Raw genomic sequence first — 22,236 nt, 5'->3', positions numbered from 1 at the left:
GACACCATTTACAACTCGCACTCACAGCTGGCTGAGCAGTATCCACAGCGATATCATTTCCATGTTGTCACCAGTCATTCATTGTTAAAGCTCTGTTTAAGTAATTGTGGCTGCTATACAGAAAAGGGCCTGTGGTGATGCGTACCGCCAGCGCTGCCTGTTAACTCAAATGTAACACCATGTCCTGTGCCGCAGCCTCACCAAGCTGGGACTTGGAGGCAGACACACACGATTCAGCCGAATGGCTTCAGGAACTGGCAAGTCTTCTGAGGCCTTTCAGACGGACACAAATGGAGCTAGATCAGGAATGAAAATGAAGAGAAAGAATCTGAAGAAAAGCAGCATCGCTTTAAGAGAGTAAAAGACTGTGAAATAATAAAAAATGAAAAAAATAAAAAGATGGAAAAGCAGGATTGATTAAGACACAGACATGGTAATGAGCAAGATGCCCTTCCTGTGTTGCCTTGGTGGATAGCTGCCATCGCCACTTGAATGGCCTGGCTGATTAGCCAGACAGACAAATGGATGGGGAATTGGGCATTACTACAACCAAAGGCAAGACACTTAGAGGAGAACCGGAGACCGAGGATATCTGCGAGAGGGATGAGAATGTTTTTGATCCAGGACCCTGTGACACACTCATTTCTCTCTTAATTACATGGCAGGTCCAACTAAAACACCCCCTCTCTCGAGTGAGGGAATGCCAGAGGAGCAGATTGTGAATCCCAGACATGTCCACTGTACAGTGTGTACTTTTGGATCTCATTCATAAAACATAAGGAACATTTGATTTTAATTTGTGAGTGTGCTAACAAAAAAATAGTTTAATTGTTTGTGATGTTTTGTAGCTTCTTTCTCTTTGAAAACATTCAGTTTTTAAAGAAATCTCATTTGCAGGGTAGCATGTTGTCATTTTCCCTAGATGCATTTTATGGTGCTCTGCACTAATTATGCTGTTTTCCCCCTTTGTCCTCAATATGAAAGTGCGAGCACTGTGCAATTCTCTTTTCTCCTATTTTAACAACAGATAATTAAACCAGTATATTTAATCCCACCATCTTCTACATGCTGTTGTATACGCTTGGATGCACAGCAGACTTAAACTAAAACCAAGAACCTCGATTTACTGGAAGGCTTTGTTATAAGATCTGAATACCAAAATTAGCATGCTGGCATGTTCACAATTGCTTGTATTCAACTAAGCATGTTCTTGTAATTCTTTTGAAGATAGTGGCAGTGAAAGAAACTCAAATAGATAATGATGCGCAAGGAAGATGCAAGCTACCATCAAAGAATATTATGATTTAACAGGCAAGTTCACACACTAAAAACCCTTTAAAAATATGTCTTAAATGATTACATAGATCGTTATATATTCTTCATAGAGGATTCAGCTTTAAATTGAATCCCTGTCAGTTCACTTCCCCCTATATGTTACATTGTCTGATGCTTTGGATGAGTTTCCCCACCAAAGCAGATGAAAGCATGGAAACGTTTAGAAGCCTATAACTGCTTCCTTTGTGGATGGGTTACAGAATAAAGGATTAAGACCCTTTAAAAAAAAAAAAAAATCCTGCAAGGCTTCTGCTCCTGTGAACTACAGCTGACTGTTCCGGTTTATCATAGCAATCAAGGATGGGCAACTCTGGGCCTGGAGGGATGCAGTCCTGCAAGTGTTAGGAGTTTCCCTGCTGCAACACAGCTGATTCAAATCAGACTTTATTGACAGACTAGTCCAGAGTCAGTGATTTGAGTCAGCTGTGTTGCAGCAGGGAAACACCTAACACTTGCAGGACTGCAGCCCTTGAGGACCAGAGTTGTCTACCCCTGCTCTCAGACAAAGGGTGGGCAACTCCTGTCTTCAAAAGTTGCAGTCCTGCAAATTCTTCATAGGTTCCTGGTGCATGCCATCTTGATCATACAAATTTCCAGGATATCCTGGAAAATAAAAGTCTTAGCTTAACTTACATGTTACTTAATATCCACTACTTATAGCTTGCATGGTAATAAAAACGACTATTTTGTTTTGCTTTTAAAGATTGTGATTGCTAACAGAGAATGACCCTAACCAGCTGATGTAAAGATGTTTTTTTTTTTGGTTTTTTTTTTTTTTAAAAGAGCTTTGACTTAGATTCCCATCCCAGCCGCTTCACACTCTGCCATGAATCGCTCAAGTGAGAGCTGGAGATTACAACCAGATGAAGCCAACAGGACCACATCATCCGCAAAAAGCAGAGACCCAATCCTGAGGCCACCAAGCCGGATCCCCTCAACACCTCGGCTGCACTTAGAAATTCTGTCTGTAAAAGTTAAGAACAGAATCAGTAATAAAGGGCAGCCTTGGCGGACTCCAACCCTAACCGGAAACAAACCCGACTACCTGCCAGCAATGCGAACCAAGCTCTGACACCTGTTGTAAAGGGACCAGACGCACAAGGGAGTCCGGTACCCCATACTCCTGGAGTACCCCCCACAGGAGCCCCTGGAAGACACGGTCGAATGCCTTCTCCAGGTCCACAAAGCACTTGTAGACTGGATGGGCTAACTCCCATGCCCCTTCCAGGACCCCAAAAAGGGTATAGAGCTGGTCCACTGTTCTGCAACCAGGGTGAAAACCACACTGCTCCTTCTCAATCCGAGATTGAGACCTTATCAGGGAGGCTGAGGAGTGGGATTCCCCTGTAATTGGAAAACACCCTCTGGTCCCCCTTCTTATCCTCCCTCATGGCCTTGCCATCAAAGAGCTTTTTTACCACCTCAGCAACCTAACCCCCAAAGATAGGAGAGTCCACCCCCGAGTCCCCCAGCACTGCTTCCTCATCAGAAGTTGTGTATCTAGGATTGACGTGGTCTTCGAAGCATTCCCTCCACCTGGAGGATGATGGATGGTGCACCAGAATTGCCTCGAAGCCATCCACAAGTCATTCTCCATGGCCTCGCCGAACTCCTCCCACACCAGAGTTTTTGCCTTGACGACAGCTGAAGCAGCTTTCTGCTTAGCCTGTCGATACCTATCAGCTACCTCCAGAGTCCCACAGGCCAAGAAGGCCCAGTAGGACTCCTTCTTCAGCTTGACGGTATCCCTCACTGCAGGTGTCCACCATCAAGTCCTGGGATTACTGCCACAACAAGCACCAATGACCATACAGCCATAGCTCTGACTGGCCGCCTCAACAATAGAGGCACAGAACACAGCCCACTCGGACTCAATGTCCCCCGCCTCACTTAGGACATGGCTGAAGCTCTGCTGAAGGTGGGAGTTGAAACTTGCTCTGATAGGGAACTCTGCCAGACATTCCCAGCAGACCTTGATGACACGTTTGTGCTTACCAATCTTTTACCCCCACCACCTGAGCCAACTCGCCACCAGATGGCGATAAGTTGACAGCTCCGCCCCTCTCTTCACCCGAGTGTCCAAGGCATGTGGCCGCAGCTCTGACGACACGATTACAAAGTTGATCATCGAGCTGCGATGTGAGAGTCCTGATGTACATATGAACACTCTTATGCTTGAACATGGTGTTATGGAGCACAGAAGTCCAACAGCAACACTCCATTTGGGTTCAGTCCCCCACCAGAACAAGGGAGTCCCCAGAGGGAGGACCCTCCAACACTCCCTTTAAGGATTTCAGAAAGGTTGGGTACTCTGAACTGCTGTTCAGTGCATAGGCGGAGGGAGGCTACCCTCTTGTCCACCGGGATAACCCCAATGTACAGGTACCAAGCTGGGGGCCAATGAGGATGCTCACACCCGCTCTGCGCCTCTCACAGTGAGCAACTCCAGAGTGGAAGAAGGTCCAGCCCCTTTTGAGGGAACTGGTTTGTAACAACCAAAAACAATGTGAGCACAAGGCGTGTTTTAGTGATTCAGATATTCAACCCACACAATCCGATCTACAGTGAGGTCATCTGACCACCACTTCCTGTTCAGGTCTAAATAGCATATGTAATGTTGTGTTAATACAAACAATAGCAGCTGTTGAGGTTTAGATAAATATTTTTCAGTCGTCATTCTGTCTCATACAAGCAGTTTTTGAGTAATGTCAACACAAACAATTTAAACCAACAAACACAACAGCAATGGCAAATCTATCCAGTTATTTGGTGTCTAATGGGCTCAACACTTTGTGGTTGACATCATCTATTCTCCATTCATCTCCTATGGAAGTTGGGTGTTAAGGCGAAAATCACTGCCCTTGTCTAGCCAAGCGAAAAGCAACAGTTACGCATGTAAAATTTTGCCCTTGGTCAAGTAGGCATGCACACAGAGGCTTCCTATGTGACACAAGAAAGCTAAAAAACGTTCAGCTTTTGTCACTGTCGTGTGGCACTACAACCAATCAGTGAGGGTTTCATTGACTGATCCACGGGAGCATGAATTTTTCTGGATCAGCCATAAGATCTGCCAGCAAATGATGATATTTATCAGGATGTTTCATTTTTCTTCAAATAGGATTATCCCAGGGTTGTTTTTTTCTTCTGTAAAGTAAACAGCAAGACTGCTATTATTGCAAGTAAAATCTCTCATGCTTTAATTGTCACATACAGCAGTGAATATGGCAAAAGTCCCTCCAATATCATAACCAACCAAATTTCTTGAAGACAAGCAATCCCAGAGCATGATGCACAACATTGCTGCTGTCAGTTTGTCGTGTGCTGTTTGTTGAGTTTCACCTGGGTGCCGATGAATTTAACATTTCGCTGCCGTTTGTCGCTCCCTGTGTGTCAAGCCCAGACTGCAAGACTGCATTTACACCAGATTAACCACTAAACTCGGTCAGATTCAGGATCAGTTCTATTGGAGGGTGCAACATTCTTACTAAGAATATCATTTATTTAGCATTTGTCAAAATCAAATTGACGATTTGAATAATGTGTTACACTCTCCTCAAAGGCGGCACCAGACAGAATTACTGAAAAAGAAGACGAGACACACAACGAAGAAGAAAACTCGGTCATCTATTGGTTAATGCAGAACAACTTTGGTTTTCTAGTACAAAACAGCTAAACATGGAGCTACTAGATCCTAGTGGTCTTGGGTTGATAGTAGTTTCAAAACTTTTACTGAGTTCTTCCATGCCTGACCTTGAGCCATCTCTACCTACCAGAGCTGCCTCAAAGTATTGGGCAAAGTGAAACTTTTGTGTCAGCATTACAGAGCTAACAAATCCATCAGCAAAAATATGACATCACTCAGGTTTTTGTTTTTTTGCTATTACACGTTTGATTACTCTGTTATTGCTCAAACCAGTTTCAAAAGCATGTCTTTACCATCAGAGTAATCAGAAACAGGATCTTTAATTGTCATTGAGCCAGTGTCCCGACACAATGAAATTTCTTCCAGTACAACACTTCCAACTTACTCATTGGACATGTCATAGTTTCATTTTATATCATCACTCATGATCATGTGGCTCATAGTTTGCAGCAATGAGTCTATAAAAACCTTGCTCTGCAATGCATGCGGGTGGATTTAGTTTCATGGGCGCTAAATGTGTATTGAGTGCACGGTTGCTCACACTTAGCTGTGGTCACCATGGTGGGAATCTGGCTGGACAACAGTTTCAGTGTAATAGAGACTCAGTCAGAGCTCAGACATCCTTCCCAGAAGCCCCCCTGGGATCAGACCCACCCCCTCCCATACCCAATTATCAATAGAAAAAAGAAGCAGGCAAAGAACATGGGGGAAGGACAGGCACACAGGAAGTCATTACAATCTGCATAGAGATTGGTTTGACCTGAACCTCCACCCCCTCACCACTGTGCTCAAAGACTGACTGGACACGACAGATGTTTGTGGAGGTGGAGCCGAAGGATGGGGTGGGGTGGGGGGAAGACAGCTGTACATTGTTCATGCCAGCCATTGTGTGGAATGGGGGAAGGAGGGGAAGAGAGAAAAAGGAAGAAGAGAAAAAAGGATTGTTTAATTCTGATGTTAGAAACTGCATTATTTATAGCGTGTTGGCAGAAATGCCAATAAATGGATTAAACTAATGACAAAATGAGAAGAGACCAGAAAAGAAAATAAGAGATAAACTGGAAAAAGATGAAATAGCCAGACAGGTACTGCGTGGGATTACTCACTTCTCATTTGACACAAGAGTCCTTGACAATAATCGAATCTGAGCGACTTAAATTAAACTTCTTTCTGTTCATTATTTATGAAGGTAAAAACACTTGAAGAAAGCACTGATATGGTTTTACGGTCATTTAGGTGTTTTTGACCCAACGTTTTTAAGTATTACAGGTAAATATGAGTGACACTCAGTTTTTTATTAATTCAGAATAGAGAGAAAAAACGGCGGATAGCTCCTGAAACTGAGCCATTGTAAACACCTATTAAACAGGTTAGTACTTACACTTAAACTGTGATATGTGATTTATATTTTACTGTTTTAAATCAAGAGTGAAAATGCTTCAAAACAAAGAAGGAAAAATCTGATTTATAAGCATGTATTATCCTGGGTGGGTGCTGCAGAAGTAGATTAATACCAGAATGTTAAAAACCGATTAGAACAAAGAAAAAAAACGTAGGATTAACAGAGGAAGAGAGACAGAGACAGATGGGTCAGCAAAGGCAAGCATCTTGCGTGGTGGACAGCCAAGGCTGACAACTTGATATACAGAGAGAGAAAAAAATTGTGCTGGGTAAGGAAAGAAACCCCAAAGGCAAAAGACAAAATTCACATCACATCAGCAATATTGATTTACCAGAAAACTGAAAGGAGGGGAAGCTTAGAGATGGAAAGAAGGGAGAAGGACGAATAATACTGGCTTTAAAGTGAGTAGAAAGCCCAGTATAGAAGCATTATTTTTAAATACTTCAGTGCTACTGCCAAAGAAAGGGATGGCTAAGCAGCAGAAATCTGGAGGAATTAAATACGACACAAGCAAGCTTTCCCCAAAGGAAAAAGTGACGAAAGTTGTTCCAAAATCAGCTGGGCAGATGGTAGTTCTAGCCAATACCGTCCGACAGCTCACAATTAGAGAAGAGAAATGACAGCAACTTTATTAGGCTTCAATCTCCGTCAATGCATCTCCTTCACATGCGCTGCCAAATGAACTACGTTGATATTTAATAATTTTTCATTTTATTCTTCAAAGCTTAGGAGTCAAATTTACACACACAGATACATCTCTCAGTACGAGGTGTTAAACACCACACTGCTGCTGTTTTTTTTTTTTTACTTGTCAGTGCCTTCTTCAGATGACTGCCTCAGTGTGTGCCATTTGCCCCAAATACATCAAGTTACACAACCGCAAAGAAACTTACAAATAAAGAAAACTATTTTTTTATTTATTATTTTTAAATAACAATGTTCCAGTTTAAATCCGTTTTCTGGTGTGTTGAAGCATCTAAAACCTGCAGGATGGCGGCCGAGGACCAAATTGGGCAACTCTGAACTTTAGGGGCAAAGGCAACTCAGAGGATTTGCAGAACAGATCTGACGCGCACAGCTACTTTATTCACTGCGGCTGGAGAAATGAACACAAAATATGAACAGGAAGCTTTCTGTTGATAAGACAACCTGGAAATTAAAATGCCAGCATGTGATCACTGTCTGGAAGCAATGCCAGATTTCTATGATAACTTTTTAATCCCATGCTCTGTTTGGTCACAATGTCAGGGATCAGTATAGATTCAGCAATATGGCCTGATGATATTTACTGTAAAGTTTTCAAACTGCATCCACATGAAAACTCGTATTTTGCAAAACAGAGTTGTTGGTGGCGAGGTTGGCCCCGCCTCTGAAGCCATGTTGGTGTTTCAGATAGTGCTAGCTTCGTGTCATTGGAGTTTTGTATATGCAACAGAGTCCTTAGTTATGTGAAATATTGCCATATTATGTTGTAACTTGTTGCCATATTATATGTTAACAGTACATATTGTGACACAGGCCACATGGATGGTACCACACTATCTGATGCTTCAAGCCAAAAACCAAAATATTCGGTCTTCACTTTGTAAGGCCTTTTTCTGAAGTTTGTCTTTGGTGGCTGAACTTTCCGTTTGAAAGTGGATTAAATGTAGAGAAAATGCACATTAATCAATTACACATATGTTATCAGCAACATAAAATGTGAGATTATGGGGGTTACACAATATGATCTGGAACCCTGAAAGTAGACTCGTCTGAGCAGACGTAAACCAGGTTGTCCAAAGACCAGAAGGTTAACAGGTTAGCTTAGGTTAGCTTCATCCCAGTCATGTTGTTGTGACCTTAAGTCCAATTTCACTGCTGATATAGGAGGCAAGAGTAGTGAAGTACTTAAATGTTTGGTAGTGGTTGGAGGGGCCATTGGAGCGGCCATGTTTCCATCAGTTTCCCCTCAGGCCTGCTGAGGTTCCACATATAATTTACCTTCATTAATCCATTATTACTATTTGTTCATCTTAAATGATCACAGTGATCAGTCCAGACAGTGTGAACCTTATAAATAAAGAGCAGATGTACAGTACACAGTTGGACTGTCATTACTTGGGGTGAGGCCATTAAAAGCAACTCCCAGGCTCATCCTGGTGGAAACAGTGGGTGGTCCTTTGGTATGGGCTTAGGTGGATTTGGATTCAGACTGTTACAAGTCCCAGACCACCTGGGAACGCTGCCTAAGCTTTCAGAGCGCGATGCATTATTGATGTGTCCTGAGTGTGTTCACACCTGTATGTGTTCACATACTGTTCTCTTGTGATCCAATCACATGTTAGCAATAAATGTAAATTGAGGATGTTAAACTGGGTATCTCCAGAAAAATCAAAGTAGCTGATCCATTATTTTTCCTGCTCTTAAGCCTCTTTGTAGTAGCCTCTCTGACCAAATATGTTTCTTGTTTTTTATAAGAAATTATGGTTACTTGTTCTTTTTTACAGATGAAATGGGCATGCACTAAAATACCTTGCTAACTGTGTGGCTCCTGTGATGGTCAGTGTGTGTGTTTACTGTTAGATGCTATATAGTTCAGTTATGAAGGAGCTATTTATCCTGTTGATCTATATTTCACACCTGCTATTGCCTATCCAGGGTTGTGAGGTAACGACACACAAACAGGGAGCTGAGATTTGAACCAAGAATCCTCTGACTGCAGGATAAATGTGAATCATGACATCACAATGCAGCTATATATGTCTCACCATTATTCACCTAATAAAAATACTCATCAGCATTGCTCAGAAGCATCTACAGTAATCTTTCCTGTCAGATATCAGGAACTTTGTGACAGCTTAAGTCAACTTACTTCTCACAGCCTTTCCTTGCATTTTATTACACATTTTATTGAACCATTATCTCTCTGCCACACAAACAAAATAAATCCAAAGAGAGAGAGAGAGACCAATTTTCCAGATTTATTTGCCTGTGTATTTTACTGCCTCTCACTCTCTGTCTTGTGGCCAACTGCTGTGCTATGCTACTTAGTCAAAACTGTCAGGGTGTCCGTTGCTGCCTCAAGTCTAATGCAGGGCAACAACAGCACATGGATAACATTAAATATTTACAGCTACATCTTCTGCTCTTCTCCAGTCCACTGCTTTCCAATAGTCTGGACAAAGAGTGACAAAGTGCTACATACTTTTTACACTCACACACAAAGAAGATATTCCCTTGTGGTGCAATATCTGGAGCAATAATTTAGGTTTCTTTCATTTAAAAGAATCTCTAAAACTATTTTTGTTTGATTCGAGGGTTAGTAAAGCATAAAATCTTTTTTTGTTTTTACTCGCAATGAAGCCTTTGCAGCAGAAAGCGCATTAAGCTAACACGCCTTTTTTTGTGGCACTATATGCAATAAAACATATAAATAGGACTATTTCAGTTATTTATGACACTTAGAGTGAAGAAAGTGGTGACAATCTTATTCCACTTTATGGAGTCTTTGTTTTTGCACTTGGCAGAGAGCAAAAAAAGTCTCAGTAAGTTGAAGCTAACATAACAAGCCCTGTCACACAATGTCACAATGTGTTGGAGGGGGGTGCTCAACAAGACAGTTTGGAAAATGCTAATAGCTGGTTGAAATCAAACTTGCTGTCTGGAAGATTTTGGCGAGAGACAGTTTACTGATGTGAAAAACTATAGCTGAAAGCAGACAGCAGATAGCCTGTTAGCTAGCTGTTTAAGTCACAATCAGACGATAAAATATAATAGAATCCTCTTTTATTTATCCCTCGGAGGGGAGATTTCTACATTGATAATAGGAAAATGGATCATTAAGTGGCCATTTTCCTTGTTTTATTTTGCTCATATAACGATCTCAGCCTGTCAGGGGGCTAAAACAGCCACTTCTCAGAGTCCAACTGATGTGAGCGTGCTATCTGCATGCACACATATTTTAACATATGAACACACACACTTGCAGCTCCAGCACTGCCCATATATATGCATCCTGAGGTGCCATTGTGCACGACTATCCAAGCAGGTAATTTACTGACAATGAAGGAAATTAGAAGTAATTATTTTCGCGCTGTCACTTGTTGAGTAAAGCTGAATGGGTGGAAAAACATGTTGCTCCTGGACTCCATTATGTCCATGTCAGCAGGAGTTTTACAGTAGCTAGTAAGACGGAGGTTAACGCTTTGTAATCAAATTGCGTGTGTGTGTGTGTGTGTGTGTGTGTGTGTGTAAGTGTGTGGTGGGAGAGGCTGGGTGGCAGAGAGTGTGTTGGGGCTAGTGAGATTTGAGGTAGGTGAAAAATAAGCCTCTGGCTATCATCACAGGAAATGGCCTGAGACATCCACTTCTCTGTCTCTCTGCCACCCACCTTCCTCAGTATCTCACGCGGTCGCTATCTTTCTGTTCATTCGACCTTATTCTCTTCTCCTGCCTCTTGAGCTTTCTTTTCCGCTCTATCTCCCTCTCTAGCCTTCTTTCCATCTCCTAAGATAGCTTTGTAATTTTCTTCCCATCTCCTTTTCTTACCATGTCCTCTCGGCAGCAGTTATCTGTTTTTCCCTGCGAGTGTCTCCTGCTCTCCTGATCCATCTCACTCTCTAGACCACAGTTTTCCCTTCTCTACCCCTGCCTGCTCCCTTTACCCCTTATTCTCTCTGTCTCTATATCTCCTACAGTCTGCTCTTTCCATCTGTCAGCGCTCCCTCCGGCGTACCAGAACAGGTGGAGGACAAGCTGATAAGTTTCAGTCTAATGTCCTCCCACCAGCCATCACTTGCTGTCTGATCCACTGTTACATTAAACATACCTTTACCATTATCTGTATTCTTCTAACTACCTAAACCATGCAGTATCTGTGTATATATGGTAACATTACGGCTGGGCGAAACACATCAACCGCCTTTGAATTGCTCACACAATGATGGCTCTGCCTTTCACTTCCCCCCAAAGGAGCAATTCCAGTCAATTTCATCCTGTCCTGTCCTGGCAATTTGCATCCGTTTCTCGGTTTTTATCTTTGTCAAACAATTTCTCTCTCTTTTTCTCTCTTTCGGCTTAGTGCCTTTTATGTCAAGGCTGCATCATGAAACCTTCACGAACACACATGTCTTGTCACAGAGACATGGGCAGTCACACACACACACATACAATACACTCTCAAGGGATCTCTTATTGGTTTGGCTGGATCAGGTTGAGGAGGACCGGATTCAGATCATTTAACATATTTACAGGCTCCAAAGGGGTCTTGTTTATGCCTGCGCGGCCGATGAGTGGGATCCCGCTAGCTTCTGCACATCAAATGTCTCACTGTAGCTGCAAAGGTCCCCTGAGGACCTCCAGATGAGACAAATGATCAAGGAGCATAAAACACATTGAATAATAGAAACACTGAGGATGACATTCAAACACTCGATGGGCATGTAGATTGCTTGTAAACATATACAGAGTGGTGCAAGACAGGAAAGAACATGATGAGTTCATCTTTAATTAACTACTCACACTTTATTCATTTTAGACTGTGCCCGAACCTCCACATTGCTCCCATCACAGTGCCATAGTGGTCACGCCATTTTCTTGAGGTGTCCGAATGTCCTCAGAGAAAAAAGTATTGCACTCAAAATGACCTACAATGCGTCTTGAGAAGTAGTGAGCTTTGATGGTCACTAGACAGGTCAATATAGTCTATAATGAATTGAGGGCAGGAGCTCAAAATGGCGCAATTGACACATACACCAAATAAGGGTTAGAAAAAACTACAGACCAATCATTTTTTTATTGAACAGATATGCAACAGAGAAAGAATAAACACAGTATCAGGAAAAAAAAATATTTTCTAACAGGAGTTTGGTTTTAAAATGACATCTTTGTGCGCATCATAGTTGCTGTAGAGACAGCTTAAAGTCATCTGTGACTGGAAGAAAATAGCCAGCTTAGTGTCCAAATTGCCATCAAAATGTGTGTACTAAATAGCCTGCAGCCCCTTGTGGGGTCAGTGAATAGTCTGTGCGAATAGTCTGTGCAGCAATTCACTGCAATATTCAAACATAAAAGGAAATATACTATTATGAGGCAAAAACAGAGTTTGTACAATTCAAACTGGCTTAAAAGTCAATATTAGCTATAACAACATCCATTATTCAGCATAGCCTGAATCCTCTTTGACAAATATTCTTGTAATTTCTTTAAATATTCCTTCAGAATACTTTTCCAAGCTTCTTGAAGGACTTTCCAAAGCTCTTTGGATGTTGGCTTCCTTTTGTTCCATTGTCTGTCAAACTGATCCCACACTGCGTCAATAACGTTGAGGTTCAGGCTCTCGGGAGGACTCGTCACTCCATCAGACCTGATGCCGCGGCAGTTCTTGTGTCATTTGGCATATTTCAGCCTTTTCTCCCCGTTTCCTTTCCACAAGATGTCTTGTTGACAGCTGCTCCTCCACGGAAACTATTTCTGTTGAGGTTTCAGTGAACAGTCAATAGTTCATCTCTCCCTGCTGGATTTATCCTGTATCTGAAGGACATTGCTTTCAGATTTTGATTATCTGCTGTAAAAAGTTTTTAGATCCAACTTCTTGTCTGGTTTCCTGGAGCCTTTTGAGGATACGCTGCACACTATGCAGTAGTATTAAAAAATACCATTGTCAATTTGTGTCGAAACGGCCAGGCTCAAGGTCTGGAGGAAAAATGAGTGAGAATGCAATCAATGAATATGAAAAATCAAGTCCTTGGCTCTGGTTTCCTGTTTTATTTTGTAGCTTTCCTTGTGTTTAGCTTTGTTTCCTGTTCAGCAGTTCACCCGGTTCCATTTAGCTTATCCATTCCAGCTGTGTCTTATTGTGTTTCCTCTGTACAAATACTACTTGGTTCAGTTCCCCTTTGCTGGTTCATTGCAGTTGTCTTTCCTGTGTTACTCTCTGTTGTGGTAGTTTTCCCAGTAGTTGTTGTTGTGAGTTCCTGGTTCTTCATTTGTCCTCAGTCTTGTGTTCCTGCATTTCCAATAAATCACCATTACCTGCATCCTGCCTGTCTCCTGTCTCCATTTGGGTTGGCACCTCAACTTCCTTGAGAGCCTAAATAACTCCTGCTGAAGATGAGTTTAAAAACATTACAAGTTGGCGCTGCTGCTTGGATGCAAGAAAAAAGATGGTCGAAGAATTACTGTGAACTTACATGGCTTTGCATGACGTATGTGACATGCAGTTTACTGTGCTAGGTACTGGTCATTGACAGTCAAATTGTAAGATAAGTTGTTGGACACTTTGGTGTCATGTATAGTATCTCAACAGTTGAACTGTTTAAAAAACACAAAAGTTGGCCTGTGGTTGAAGCAACAGTAAGGCCCTTGTTGGTACCAAATCCAATCCTTTCATTATTTTAGGCCATTTCTTGCTCAGCTTATAAGACTGCGGCCAACTTTCATCTGACTGAGGCTCAATATGCAGGCCTCAGGTGCCCTTTACTGGCTGTACTTTATCAGATTTAACTATACTTTGTATCCTAATCACAGACTTTATAGTTGTTTCACATTCACACTGGCTCACAGTGTGTTTGTTTGTGCACCTTTCCTCATGGGAGGAAAGGTTATTATGAGGTTTAGTCCCAAGCAATTGGAAGTAAGTGATGTACTTGTCTCGGTACCATAATTTGACACATAAAATAATGAATGTTTGTTTCTACACTGACCTGTTGAATAGGATGCTTAGATGTGCGATTCTGTGAGATGCTGCAGTCAGTCCACACAGTTGGATAACTCAGTCACATTTTTCCCTCATTTTTCTTAAATGCTGCTGTACATGTGGCTATAGCTTGAATGAAGGTTTCATTTTCACATAAAAAATTGCATTTAAAACTTTAAAATAAGTCCATCAAAGTCAGGATGTAAAACCAATTAAACCATAATGAGATGGGCAGCAAAACGGACTGTAACTAAGCTAGCTATCTGTTAGCATAACTTGATTAGATCTATCTACACATGCATGTGCAACATGCTAACATACAAAATTTTTCATCATTTAAACAGAAGAAGTGTTATTAACTGTGTGTGAATAAAATCTTCCATAGAGGCTAATCAGGTCCTTTAGCATGGCTTAAAATGAAGGAAAGACTCTTTTTACACATACACTTAGGTTCTGCAAGTTTAGAAATAGACTCCAATGCAGCTAAACTGCAGCTAAAGGCTATTGCAAGGCTCTAAGGCATTTCTTTTTTCTAAAATAACTGAACATAACACAAGTTCCACTGAAGTAAATGTGGCCAATACAAACAGTAGGCCTCTCTTCTCATGTTAAAATAGTGTTGCAACACGTCCTGCTAGCTATAAGACTTAATTAGAAAACCTGTGCAGAGCTTGACATCAAGCTCTGGAAAATTATCTATAGATTTGAGACAGGTGTGTTGCAGCAGGGAAACTCTGAACACTTGCAGGACTGGAGGACCAAAATTGCCCATGCCTGGACAAGAAAAACGTTCATTTTGCAGAATTTTAATCCTATTTTTATGTTGCAGGGAAATTTTGAGGTTGCTAGCAAATGGCTAAGATAAAAAATAAGTCAGTATCTTATCTACAGTTGCCAAACACTAAAATGTTATTCATAAGGCTAGCCAATATTTTGCACACTCCAGTCAAATATGTTGACTGCTGGACTTTTTTGGGGAGTCAGAGGAGCAAAACCCAGTGGGTTAGATGAGATGAGGTGAGGAGGCATGAAGCCCCGAGGAGGAATACAACAAAGTTGTATCAAACACTGCAGAGAGCATGGCAATAAAATTACAGTCTGCTTGGCTCACCAAAGAGAATTTGTTTGTACTTTCTTAAGAACAACTACATCTCTTTGATGTTTCCAGCATGAAATGTCATAACAGAAGAAAGAGAGAGAAAAAGCATGACGAGAAACTGCCAGCTTTTCAGCAAGCAGGTTGTTTCACAAAGGGAAAGGTTCGTCATCTAAACAACTTTTTGTAAACAATCTTAGAAAGTGAAACAATTCACAAATTCAGAATTTGATTAGCAGTTGCATCACATTGTCCAGATAAACAGCTGGATAAACAGATGGCAGGTTAACTGAGGTTTTGAGAAAGCCTATAATGATGGCTTTATGTATGTATATGTATGTATGTGTACTTATATATAAATATATATATATATATATATGTCTTTTTTCCAGTTCAGCTATAATGTGCAAGTTTCCCACAATAGCTACACCTTGCTTTAAGTTAAGGGTAGCAGGACAATAAGAGACTGCAGAATTAACACTTAACAGGAAGTACCATCTAAAGTACCACCAAAGACAACCAGATTTAACAGAACGTAACAACATCTACACCAATACTAGGCTGCGGAATGTTGTGTCTCCATCTCCTCCTCATGGGAGGTTCACGTGATTCAGACTGCCTCCAGCCAACATGAGAAAACACTTGGTTTCTTGTCATAATGAACTTTTCTTGTCTTTTATCTCTGTGAGTGAAACGTTACATTTGTGATTCTAGTTTAAAATCTCTTCCCGTTTTCTCTGGGCTCACCGTTGCTGGTTACATCACCTTGTTTGTGTGTGTGTGCTGGTGTGCATGCGTGTGCGGTGGCGCACACACTTACCCAAGTCTGCCATGACGTTTTACTCTTCATCATCAGTAATAAGATCATGTGGTTGTAAGCCCCCGGTCAACTTCAGTGTGTAGATTCATCATGTAAAACTTTATGCATCCTCAGCGTTAAAGGGGCAACACTTGAAAATTCATCACAGCTAGATTAAAGGAATTAAAAAATCACGAGATGAAGATCTACATGTGTAATTACAAGGGATGTGTAGCATGACTGTGTACACTGTGTTGATCTCCAGCCTCGTGTTTACCAGACACCAAGCGAGTAATAGTGTAGTTTCACAAAATGAAAGCACATGGACCAAAACATTCCTCTTAGGACACCAAGAATCAACCATTTACTTCAAAAAACAATTACAGTTGTTGGTGAAGAAGTTGTTTGATAAAGAAAGGGACCCGATTGGATTTACATTAGCCTTGGGTTTCCAAAGTGGGAAGCTCCGCCAGCGCTAAAGAGGCTAGTTTGATTTGAAGCTAGCTCTTCCTCTGTAACAACAGAAATGTGATAAGTTACTTCAAAATGTTGCACCAAATGGTGTTTTACTGAGTGTTTTTGTACTATGCGGGGGTGAGGGGGCTTATGACACCCTGTTCAAACCTTATGGTGAAATTATTTAACTTTTTGCTTCTTAAATATCATCTGAATTTGAGTCGACTTCTGGCTTGAACATATGATGCTGCTTCTTTCTTTGTGGTCACAACTATTCTTCAACTCAAACTTTGAATGTATTTTCCAGTTTCACCAAATAACTCCGCTTCATCTCCCCTATAGTAGCAGCACAATATAAAATCAATCTCATCTTACAGCAGTAACAAGCTGTCAGTAATGTTTAACGCCAGTAACCATAATGGCCGTTACTCCCATCACTGGTATTGCGTCTCATTAACCTTGCACTTGAAAATTTCTAACATGTTTTTTTGCGAACACTGTTTATGTGTTTTGGAATAAAGAGTATGAATAAAGTTTTTGTTGTTAAAAAGTCCTTGCATCAAATACTTTCCAAAAGCACTGCACTCACAGGGACATATCACAAAGAAACTGTGAAAAAATGATAACATCATTGGAAATTCTCCATTTATTACAACCTGAGAGTGACCTTTGCATTCGAAGTGAAGGTTTCAATGTTTTCCTAGATTTTTACTTGAAACCAGAAAAGAAATCTAGGTGAACTAAAATATTCTGAAAATGCTCTTTAACAATGTGTTTTGCATATGAGTCATGCGTTTCTAGATTTTGGTGAAAATACGTTTTATTCCTGTCATGTCAAAGGCGAGTAATATGACACAAAGACTTGCATTAAATCTCCAACACATGCTTCCACAGACATGGAATATGGATTTTTTTTTTTTTTTTTTTCACGCACACACAAAGACTTACACACAGGCCAACCTTGTTACAGTAACGAGTCACATTGCTCACCACACTGAAGTCAGCAGTGCTTTCACATGCTCCTCAGTACAACAAGACCTCTATGCAGCTACATCCGTTGGGAGAAGGGGTTCAAAATGTATCCAAAGGGCTCCGGCTGAGACAACAGAGGCCCGTGTTCTCCTGCTGCTGCTGCTGCTCTGCTCCTGGGCCAGCTGAGGGGAGCACGGGGGCTGCTGATGGAGAAGAGTTTCAGGTTTCAAAAGGATTTCTTTTCTTCTCCTTTTCTGCCCAACGGGATCATGACAAAGACAAACACGACACATGGGTGTGTACGTGCAAGTGTGCTGTGGGTGAATTTTATCACATTTGAAGCTGGATTTCAACTGTATAATAAAGCACCCAGTGTGTGTGTGTGTGTGTGTGTGTGTGTGTGTGTGTGTGTATGATTGTATTGTTTATATTCAGTTTGCCAGTGGAGAGGTGCATGTTCTGTTCTCATCACAACCAGATCCCACCAGAGTCCGTCAGACAGCACGGCAGAGCGCTGCATGAGCTTGTCTGTAAACACAATAAAAATGTGTGTCTGAGCGTGAAAAAGAAAATCACGTGGAGCTGCTATGTCACACAGACAAATCCCCATTCCACCCATATGGGCCGTGTTATCCCGTTTTCCACTCACTGAGCTACACCAGTACAATGTGCGTCCTTCACGTGGGAAAACCAGGTCAGCGGATACCACCATAGGGAGACAGAGTTGCGGTTTAACTTCAGAACCAGGAAGTGTTTTGATGAAAGCTGCAGGGCCTTGGGGGAAGTTTCTTCACCCCTCCTCCTTCATTTTACTTTCCTTGCCAGCCTAAACACATCTTTCCTGACCTGACCACCCACCCCAAAGCCCCGTAGCTGAAATCTCTACTCAATGCCACATTCAAGAGCTGAAATACGAACAGTTTTTAATTTTTGGGGGGTTTTTTTGTTTTTTTTTTACATATAAAGTATAACACAACCCTCTCACTGAAATCTGCCCCAGTATGCTAACTGGCAATAAAGCACAAACATAAATAAAACAATAAATAAATGTAAAAAAGAAAAAATAATGAGAGCAACATACATTCATATACATGTGTAGGAGCATATCCATTTGCATGCAAGAAGGTGCCTACATATGCAAACATGCTTGTGTAAACACTGATAATAAAAATAATAAACAAATAGTTAATTAGTGAAAGTAGCTTGGAGCTGTGGGTAGATAAAGTAAATAAATACCAACATTAGATTTGATTCAATTTTACTGCAAAAACAGAAAAAAAACATAGAATATTGTTCTTTCACTTCTGATAAGAGGACATTGAGTGGTTTGGTTTTAAGAAAAGTCGGAAAAGAAAAGAAGGATACAGTGTGGTGAGATGTACCACAAAGAACTGGAAAGGCAGGAAACCATGGTAACAATTTCATGGCTGGAGATACAATAAATCACATAAGGGAAGGGTGTGTGTGTTTTGGTTTTTTTCCTTGTTCTTTGTTTTGTTGTTTTGATTTCAGGCTCATGGTTAGTTGTTTTTAAACCTTAAAAAAAGGTTGTCGAAGCCTCATTTTATTACAAATGAAAAAAGGAAGCCTGTTATCAGTTCATGCTGGTCAGTGGTCTGCATTTTCCAATCATCCCCACCTGATGAGAAAGCTGCATGAGCAGGACAGAGTTCATTCCATCTGCCTGCACACTGCTCATCATGTCATCGCTTCATTAGTTTGGTATTAAAATGTATCTTTTAAACTTGTCTCAAAGACTCATTATGCAGAGCTGATCCACTGTTACTTCATTTCCATATTTTAAAATTTGATGGTACATGTCTCTGAGCACCATGTAATCCTTTTTTGTTTGTTTGTTTGCTTTTAAATCAAGCAATCTTCTGTCAGCTGCCCAAGTTTTGAGTCCCTTGCTTCATCTTGAAGAACAGATTTTTACTCGTGCTTGTGTATCCGCGCTGCTCTTCGTGTCCACACATCCAAGTAAATTTCCAACGCCATCAGTGAGACATGCACTAGCTGACAACTGATTTAACAGGATCAGGCGCTAGAAAGTTGCCCTCGCAAGCAAAAAAGTGCTCCAGTGTCAAAGACCAACTTCTTCTCTGTTAGGTCTTTATTATTTCCACAGTCTTCTAGATTTTTTTCTTAACCTGTTAAAGTTCACAGTAAGAAAAACGCCAAAGGAAAATGCTTTTTTTTTTTCATTTTATTTGGACGAGAATAATCAGAATAAACTTTTTTTTTTTGTTTGTCTGTTTTGTTTTTTTTTGTTTTTTTTTAAATGGTTAAGATATAAGTTAATAAAAACAAAAATAAATAAATAAAAATGGTCAAAATTCAAAACAGTAGTTTTAAAATTTGTTTGGGTTTAACCTAGACTAATAGGTAGAGATCGCTTAGCCAAGTTTATTTACATATTTTATTTTAAAAAATTATTATAGTCACTGCAAATTTACCTCTACCAAATGGTTCTACCTTTACCAAACATAAAAAATGTTCTGTTTTTAAGCTTTTTTTTTTAGCTCTTCTTGTCCTGGCTTCACTGTCACTAAGGTCTACTTGATCGCAATAAAACTTGCCGAAAAAGCAGGTTTGTGAATCATTAAAATCATTGAGTTTAATGATTCCAAACAATCAAGAGGCTGTTGATGTTTTAATTCCCTTTCTATCATCCACCTTATGTCATGTCGTTGCTTTAATAAGCAACACAGAATCCACATGTCTCAGTTGTGTATTGGAGGAATTTTTCTATTTTCATTTTCAAAAACTGGCTCAATGTTCTGCGTTTTACCCCATCAGCTCCAAAACCTCTGCTCCTATGAACACGTTGCAGTCAGAATTCTCACCCTCTGCTCATGGAGAAGAAAAAGAACAAGTCATGTACTTGTGTTGCAAACTACCATCAAAGTTCCTTCATTTAATGAATTCATTGAAAAAAAAGTAGTTATAATGAACTAATTACACACATGGCATATTTTCCATTGATAAAACCCTTCTATCTCTGTTTAGCAGATGTTTCTGTGAAACTTTAGGGTGCATTTACTGATATCACAGCTTCCAAAGAAGATGGTCAGGCATGTATGAATTTAAAAGAAATATGGCATTTTTGGCACAACACAATTTTATTCTGTTCCATTTGTATTCAGATTTTATTGGCAGCTTCTGACTCTTCTCAGTTGCTCTTCTTTGTAGTGCAGGTTTTGGGGTTTGCATTCTCAGGGACAATCTGTCATGCTTGCTGAGTTTGTTCCAGAGCATCATTCAAGCAGAGTCACGATCAAACACAAAGGTGTAATGGGTTCAATCTCACATAGCGTTCTGACTGAAATCTTCACTTTTGAGGAGGAAAAAACCTGACTACATTCTCCCAACACCAAAAGACACCTTGTGCATTATCAGAAACACTGCAGGCTTTGACAGAACAGCAGGATGTGATGCTTCTGGAAAGACAACATGTTTGCTTGACTGAATCTGGTGAAAGGATTTTCTTTTTGCAGCGTGAACTGACACAATTTTTATTTTCAGCGATATGTTTGATATTCTGTCGCCATGTAATTGTACCATGATAAAAGGAAGCATTTCCCTGAGAAACATTTTCACAGCTGTGTAGCTGCCCAAAATAAACCTGTGGGTCATTTGCTCATAGAAGCAAATGTATACAAAGATTAAAAAGCTGCACCAAGTAGTTGTATGTACCTGTATGTAAAGTGTCAGAATGCTGTATTTCAATGCTACGTTGTTGCTGTACAAATGTGTTTAAGCACTAAACATTATGTTTTGCTAGGTCTGTCAGTCAATTTTAATTTTTAATCGTGATTAATCATGTAATGTCTTCAGTTATCTCTCTACTAATTGCATAATAATTGCAGATTATGTATATCTTTAAACCATTACAGGATATTATTCACTTTCATTTAACTGCCCTGTTTACTATTGTGTACGTGCAGTTATAAGCACTTTAGTTACTTGTTAAAATTGCATAGATATGTGTGATTGTATGCACACAAAACCCTCTTGTAAACACTATCTGGCATGGCACTTCTGACAGCATTACCTTTGTTAAGAAAAAAATCACATAAACAGGGTTAAACCTGTTTATATATAATATGCAACCTCCTTGCTGTGAGGCCACAATGCTAACCATAATGCCACCATGCAGCCCAGCATGCACATGTACAAATGGCATATAGATTTCAGTTATATGACTAATTTGATGAGATGGTGGATATCACCAAAGAGTGAAAGACATTTTTGTTTGTCCATTTCTTTTTACCTTTGTGGCATTTTTGTTTGTTCAAAAGTGAACTGTACAATGTCCCTAAAAGTGTTTCCGTAGTTTTTCAAAACTAACCTTTGTCTACCTAAGTATTTGGTATACTGCAGCTGCAGCAGGCTTTTAACAAAACCGTCCTTTATTCGTGCATTTACCACATAGTTACACCAGTAAATAACTTAGCCCTCAGCTAACCCTTGCACGAAAGTCTCCAGCACTGCGTTCTTTCATGCTGAGCAAACGAACGCAGCACAACCCTGCCTTCATTTGCCACCCACGCTACTTCCAAAATTATGCATGCGCCACTGATGAAAGTGGGGCAGGTCTGGCATTAAAGAGGCCAGTTCTACCTTTAAGTGCTCCACATAAATGCTTCCTTCCAGTCACTAATATCAGTTACAATAAAACACAACTCATGTTCTTTTGGTTTATAAAGAAAGTTAAATTTTGTTATTATTAGGTTTTTTTTTTTAAAGATATGCCATCACACTTTATTGAATTCCTCATCAAAGATGACATTCATTCATTTTCCGAACCGCTTATTCCATTCAGGGTTGCGGGGAAGCTGGAGCCTATCCCAGC

Source organism: Telmatherina bonti (genome assembly GCF_933228915.1).
Source record: "Telmatherina bonti genome assembly, chromosome: 13".
NCBI lineage: Eukaryota > Metazoa > Chordata > Actinopteri > Atheriniformes > Telmatherinidae > Telmatherina > Telmatherina bonti.
The sequence above is the reverse complement of the archived record's forward strand: the minus strand, read 5'-3'. Positions refer to the sequence as shown.